The following is a 7,716-nucleotide window of genomic DNA, read 5'->3' as shown; positions in this document are numbered from 1 at the left end:
AAAAATGGGTCAAAAATAGGGTTAAAAGAAGCTTGGCAGCTCAACTCGCTTGACTGGAGGGGGAAAACCGACTGGCAGCTCAGCTGGAGGAAGGGACTGGCTAGTCGACTCAGCTAAGGACTCGCGTGTGGCTCCACTCGGGTAGACTCTAGGCACGACTCAGCAAAACAACGCACGTGCGGCTCGATTTGACACTTGCGGGCGGTTGGAGGCACAACTCGCACACGCGGCTCGAACGGCTCAGGCGGCTGTTGTCAGGTTGACTCGGGTTACGCCTGCTGATGGTTCGTTGACAGATAAGACCAACGACGAAGACGGCGACGATGTTGCTACTGCAAGCCGGACGACTCGATTTGCTGCGAACGACTGAAGACGGAGGCGATGGCTGACGGAGCGTTGTCGTGCGTGATGTGCTCCACGTGACGGCTGACGCTTGCGCACGGTTCGACTATGACGGCAGCGCGACTTCAAACGACGGAGGCGACGCGCCTGATGAAGTCGATCAGCTCGGACTGACGGCGGTTGCGACGACGGTGGCGGTTTGCAAGAGGGGGTGGCGACGGCGGGATTAGGGTTAGGGTTTTCTCCTTTTCTTTCCTTTTTTTCCAATGAAGGAGATAACACAACTTCCTATGCCATATTTAAACAAAATAATAGCATTAATTATTATTTTTCTTTTCCTTTTCCTCTTTCTCCAGACTCAACCAAATAAAACAAATTTTCTCTCCTCATTTAAAACCCACCAAATCTCCCTTTTTATCTTCTTTTTTTCCCAAATAAATCACATAATCTCTCTTCTCAACCAACCAATCATCTTTATCTTATCAAACTATATTTTCATAAATCATTACATTATTCTCACAATACAATTATTAAGTCCTTAAGTCCAAAAATATCCCCAAACATACATAACCAAAACAAATTAAACATAAATTTCAACTTAACAAAAATTTGATATTTTTAGTTATTCAATAGAATCAAATCTCCATAAGATAAAATCTTCAACATTTAAATAACACCCAAAATCTCAAAATTATACTTAAGATAATAAAATTAAATTCCTAAATTTTGGGGCGTTACAAAGTAAAATGTCAAATTTACTTTAAGAAAATTGAAAAAAAAAAAGTGAAATCTTTTCATTATTTTCTTTGATTGATTTTTTACTTGGAAATATTTGCCTCTTTTAATATAACTTTCAAAATATTAAAACTTTATAAAAAAGATAATATGCACGTTGTTTCACACAAATAAATTGAAGAAACAAAAATGAAAGTTATAGGTTTTTTTTTACCAATTTTTTTTTATACTTTGATCATATTTTTTAGCATTTCAAATAATCGTTCTCAAAATTTTAATTTTTAAGGCTAATGTTATTTAATTCTAACATGTGTTTTCTTTAATCTATTTTCGCTTGCTCTGCAGTCCTATACATTTCCATTATCTTACCTAGCCTCGTCTTTCATATGATGAAAGCGATAGCTTTCTAGTAGTCTAGTCCGAAAAGATTTGGATGCCCGACCTAGCAATTTAATCAGATATTCTGATATAAAGTAGTCTTCCAAAACCGAGACAACAAGATAGAGAGAATCCACATATACTAATTTTGAAGGCTGCCTTTATGGTTTAGTCTTCATTAGAAAAAGGAAGGTTGAGATCCTATTATTCCACATATTAGGATTACTCAATGGGTCTGGGTCTTTCACTAATGCTTTTCGTACTCATTTACTAGGAATGTTCGTTCTCTCATTTTGCCTTATCATTCTTCTACTCTATCGCTAGGCGGTGAGGCTATCCTACTTTATACTGAATTCTACTATTGAAAAGAATCTCTTTGCCCCTACCATGGAGGCTTTTGTCCCGAGAAAGATTGGTCGAGTTTTGAGTGATCACTCTTCGTACTTCTTTTGATATGAGAAATACCTGTCTCGTGAGGATAGACTTTCTCGATTGGATCTTGTCTTCCAGACTTGGTGAAGCCTATTGCAGCTTTGCACCCTAGAGTGGGATTCGAAAGAGAGAATTCTAACTCCGCCTGCCTATTCACATAGTGGAAATTTTCATGGATTTAACCTCAAACCTCTTTGAGATGGGATGGGCACTTGACCTTTCCTCTCGAGTTTCCAATTTTAGTCTCTCATCCATTACAAAAAGGAAGAAATCAAGAACCTAAATAACCTATGGAAGAAGACGAGAGAAGAAATAAAGAGCTCAATGAGAGGAGCGAAAGCAGGTCGACTATAAGGAGATGACATTTGATTATTGCTTGGATTATTCCTTATTTCTATATGAGTCCCACTGAAAGTCTCAAGGAAGAAAGATCAAGGGAGCGCAAATCTGACTCTGGTATAAAGTTCTTTTCTAGTCTTTGGATAACGAGAAGGAAGAAAAAAGAAATACAAGAGGGAGTGACGAATAGGGGGAATCAACTCATTCTACTAGGGAATTAGACTGGCACGAGAAGGAAATGAATTGGGCTTAGACAGAGGGCATATACATATACAAAATTAGATGTGGGGACGAGAGAATAAGATAAGCAAGAAGAGAGAGAATGCTACCCTGAACTCACTCTTACAGACATGGGGAATTCCTAGCTCATGATCCGAGAGAGAGGTATTATAAATTCAAAGGATAAGACAGATTCAAGTTTTTGGCTTTCCATTTCCTCTAGAAGAACTTTCTACTCCATTCTTCCTCTCCCCTTCACAGATCGATTTTTATGGTCACCCAATCTGCCTATCTAACGAGAAAGGAGAGCAAAGTTGCCTAAGGAGAATTGGCTTGTCAGCCTAGCCGACCTGGAAGTGAGCTCCCTACTCGCGAAGGCCCCATTCCCATGGTTCCCCTTATTCATTTTTTTTTGAAAATAGATTTTCGGTCTCTTTATTTTTATTTTGGGATCTCCTCAATATTTCTAATTTTATTTCATAGAAATTCCCCTATTTCTACTAGAGGAAACTGCAAAGGACAGAAATTTTCTGGTCTTGCACATTTAGTACATTGGCTAGCTATTGCTTTCTGTCTAAGCTAAGGGTGGAGGTAGGAGAGTAGTCCTTTTCTAGAGGAAGGAAAGGAATGAAATGAAAGGAGTAAAGACAAAAGGTAGGGGCTAAGAGGTTGATGGCTATTATGCCTCTTCCTCTTGAGAAGATTTGTCTTCTAGCTCAAAATAATCAGCTTAGGATTGCGTGGTATGTATATTTCTTATTCTTTTTTCCCCTAATCTATAACCATAGAAAAAGAATTCAAAAAAAGTTACGTGGGCCCTTTATATGTCATGAAGGCAATAGAAAGAAAGTCAAGCGGTGTCTATCCTATGGAAAAATTGTTAATTCCTTTAACTCCTATTCGAATTCGATTCTTGAAGAATGAGAGCTCTTAGTGAAATAGTGGTATGGTCTCAGTCTGACCAGGAAAATACAGCAAGTGTGAAGCTAGAGTGAGCTTTCTCTTTAGGTTGGAATCAGTACATCCTTAATATGTGAGGGGACGGTCTGGTCGTATTGCCTTCTAGTTCCTTCTTCCTTTCAACTCCTGCTTCTTTCTTCATTCACTTTTTTTGCAGCCAATTCAAGTACTTTTTCCTCTACTCCCCTATCCAGTTTCAGTATTTTCCATATAATCTGGTCCAAGCTAGGAAATCAGCCAAGGTCCTTCTTCATCTTCATCTTTTTTTTTCCGTCTTCGTCAAAATAGATTATCACCTTTTTTTTCTTGGGTCAGCCAAGTGAGACTTGTGTATCAGTCCTTCGCTCTTTCTTAGCCAGTAAATACGACACCACACACTTTGAACGACTGTATGAGTGGGATCATAGGTTGACTTAGAAAGGTTTACCTTTTTTTCAAAGGAAGAGAGAAAGAGATCGCCGATACAATAACTTGCTTTTACTAATAAAGAACTGGTAGTCAACTGAATTTTTCTCTTTCGGACGGAGTGATCTTTTTCTAAAAAAGGAAATGGTAGCCTAGCCTAGATTTAGGCTACCCGAGCTATTCTTCCCTTCCTCTTAGTTTACAGGTTTCCTTTCGTCTTTCCAAATTGAGATTGGCTTGGTACTTTGCAATCTCAAGATATTTGGTCAAGATCTTTTTCCTATTCTCGTGATAGATAAGGCATCTTTTGGCTACAGTCTTCAGCCTCGAACCAATAGAATATTTTTTCTCACGGGCATCATATTGATTTTCTTCCACAATCCTATTTTCTCAGTCTTCTTCTTAGCCCCACCTGTGATTTTCCTTCTGACTTCTCAGCCAATCCTTTTCAAATATTTTAAAAGAAGGAAGTAGAATGTCCGCAAGCCATTGCAAGCCTGGGCAAGGTATCCTATTCACCTAGGACAAAGCGGAGGCATTAAGCAGCCTTGTATGAGGCAAGTTGGACTAGGGATTAGATAGTTGCAAGAGTCAAAGGGGACTTGAGATATCCCATGACATGCCTCATCTCTCCTAAGTCAGGAGTATTCCGCTATCTTACTATATCACCTTCCAAGACAAAGCATATTGGGTATTATTAGCATATACTCGATCTATTAGATATATCTTAATAGAATAGACGCATATATCAGAGTAATAACCATCTCCTTGACTAATCATTAGGAGTCAGAAAAAGGGAATAGAGAGTAGAAAAATCCCAAGGCAAAGCCAAGATGTCGTGAATAGAGATTTTAGGTAAAGTATCAGAAAAGAGAAGTCTAGATGTGGAAGATAAAAGAGAAAAAAGAATGAAAGAAGGTAGAGAGACCAAAGAGGCAAATTCTTAGGAGATTTTGAGCATAAGAAGAATGAGAAAGAAGATAGAGAATCATAGGTAAATATAAACACTTTGGCTTTGATTCCTTTCTCCTTCCTCTAACTACAATCTTCTAAATATCAAAATTAGATTCTTTTCCAGTTACCAAAGATCTATTCCTAAACGAATTGATTGAGTCTAGAAGTATGAAAATTCATGAGGTTTTGACTTTATCTAGATACCATTGAAGGATCAAATAGTTAAGAATTAATATATTCCCACTACGGAAAAGAAAACCTCATTCCATTTTGATATAATACCTTACCAGATGATACAAATATCATGTATCCTATCTCTCATTCAAATCTTTTGAATCATAGCAGATAAGTAGGAAGATTTAGTGAGGCATAGCCTTGCCAAGGATACCAATTGGAGAATCGTCTTGATTCCTTTTATAGTAATCTTCAAGAAATGGGAAGGGTAGATATATTATAGAGGATTGACTTAAAGAATGAATTCAGTCTAATTCCATCTTCTTAAATTCTTTTAGCCTTGTTCATTATTTTTTGAATCTACCTATCATTTCTAATAATGGATATAATAAGATAGCCTTGCCAAGGATATCATTTCTAGATTTTTGACAGTGTCATGCCCTTCGGCCGTAATAAGGCAGGTGCGGCTTACTAAAGCAAAGGGCAGACACCAATGAGAGTATTCTCAAGTCCTGTGAGTGAGGAGAGGGGGACAAAGTAGCGAGACTAAAAGGAGAGGGTCATGTGCCTGCATTAGGAATTGAGTGCTTTACGAATTCCTTCAACAACTCAAAGCTAGTCTTCTTGAGCAGCTGAATAGCCTTCACCTATCTTAATGGAATAGTTTCCAATCTTGACAAAGAGCTCTCACTGGTCTAAGATGAGAAAAGTGAAGGAAATGGAAATCCAGACTCCTAATCAACTCAGATTGGGAAGATCATTTGCAGGACGTCACCATGAAAAAAGTAGGACTATATTCGCTTTCGATCATGACCTCATTCTTCTTTTCTATTAAGAAGAACTTTCGATACCCTTCTCTTTCGAAAATGGGTGTGTCCCTATCGAAATCTAGAATGAAGCAAAAGAATGCAAGACTTTCTATCATCAGATATTTCCAAATTCTTAGAGGAAAAACGCTCGCTTGGAAATAGCGAGAAGAGGAATGAAATAACGATACTAGAAAAGGTATTAGAATGAAAGAGAGTTTCCCACGGAGCAGTTATCTCGCTTTCTATCTTTCTTCAGAGTCTATCCTTTCATCTGCTGACATTCTGCCTGAATCTTTGGTTGAAAGAATCGACATTAAAAGGCAAACTTTCCGTCGCTTCGCTTCGTGCCTTGCTTATCCTTTTTCTATACTGCATGCTGGCCAATCATAGATAGTAGTCACTTATTTCATTCTGGCTAATTAAACTACCATGGACGTGTTCAAACTACTAAAGCTCGTAGGAATAGTTCAAGAAGCGTATGTTTGGAGTCCTTTCGCTTGAAACTCAAGGGCTCCTTCAAGAATAAGGAATAAGTCATTTCGCTTGAAACTCCTAGCGGAGTCTCTCCTTTATGTTTGGAGTCGAGTTATTTCAAAAAAGAAAGGGCTCCCACCTAATAAGGATAATTACTTTCGCTTCGCCCCTCTCCTCATCATTTGGAGTTGAGTTATTTCATAATGCTCATACCTAAGAATAATAAGGGATAGTGACTTTCGCTCTCAAATTCTTCGATAATTCTTTGATTCTTAATTTTGAGTTGAGTTATTTCATAATGCACTCTGAACAGTCAGTTTGCTTTGCGCCTTACGGAGCCTCGCTTTTGTTCAATTATAAATAAATAACCATTTTTTATGGAGATTTGTAGCATCATTCAAGTAAATACAGGTTGAGATCGTAGAAAGATGAGCTTGTGATATAGCTACACCTAATTCCAAACCGGTTAATGCAAGAACAATAAATAAAGGACCAGGATCTCTTATGAAATAGAGAAGATTATTCATACATAGCATAGTCTAAGCAGACCCACTTAAAATCTTTACTGAACTATGACCGGCCATGATATTAGCAAATAAATGTATTCATGAGCTTAATGCGCGAAAACAATAAGGGATTAGCTCAAGGAGTATTAAAAAAGGTGCTAATGGTAGTGAAACTCTTGCGGGTAATAAAAAACTGAAAAAATGAAGCCAATTTCTTTGAAATCCCACTATAGTAATAGCAATAAAAAGAGAAAACGAGAGACCCAAAGTAATGAGAAAATGACTTGTCAATGTGAAGCTATAAGGTATCATACCCTGGGGATTACGAAATAACAAAAAGTCAAAGTGACTGAGATGCGAGAGAAAAACTTTTCTTTCACATTTTCGGAAAGACCACCTATCTGTTCATTTACCAAGTTCGGGAGAAAATCATAAATAAGCTTTACCAAGGATTGCCAAGCATTTGGTACTGAGTTTTCTCCTCCATTTTAGTAACAAAATGAAGCAGAAGTAGGACTGAACTGAGAGTTAGCAGCATAAACAAAGATGGATTTGTGAATAAGAAATAAAAGTTTCCTATATGCATAAAAATCAATGGGAGAATGGAAAATTGCTCAAGTGGGCTGTTGGGTGTCAGAGTCAGAAACACTTTTCATTTCATCCATGTAGTTCTGCTTCTTTCAAGAAAAATGAAGAAAGACTTGTCGAAAATCGCAGTTTGGGTTGGTCCAACCAATTAAGAAAGGCATGGGATGGACATTGCTTGAGATAAGTCAAGAATAATCTATATATATAGAGACACTTTTTTTTAAGAAGAGTTAGAGTCATAAGGTTCATTGTGAGCCCCAACGTCAGAGGAATGAGCATTTTTGGGACTAGCCCGCTTCCCATACTCGACTCAGGCTATTGTTCGGTCCTCTTGAATGTGGAATCCTTTTTTCTAGTGGAATGACAAACGAACTCATATTTCATTGAGCCTCCTTCTCTCC

The 7,716-nt window shown here is 37.9% G+C and overlaps 1 pseudogene; it reads right to left on the bottom strand.

Moving 5' to 3' along the window:
• Nucleotides 1-6,571: 6,571 nt before the first annotated feature.
• Nucleotides 6,572-7,265, bottom strand: LOC127148699 (ATP synthase subunit a-like; annotated as a pseudogene).
• Between the last annotated feature and the right edge of the window lie 451 nt (nt 7,266-7,716).

Source organism: Cucumis melo, chromosome 3 (genome assembly GCF_025177605.1).
Source record: "Cucumis melo cultivar AY chromosome 3, USDA_Cmelo_AY_1.0, whole genome shotgun sequence".
Taxonomy (NCBI): Eukaryota; Viridiplantae; Streptophyta; class Magnoliopsida; order Cucurbitales; family Cucurbitaceae; genus Cucumis; species Cucumis melo.
This window is presented reverse-complemented; position numbering and strand designations above follow the sequence as displayed.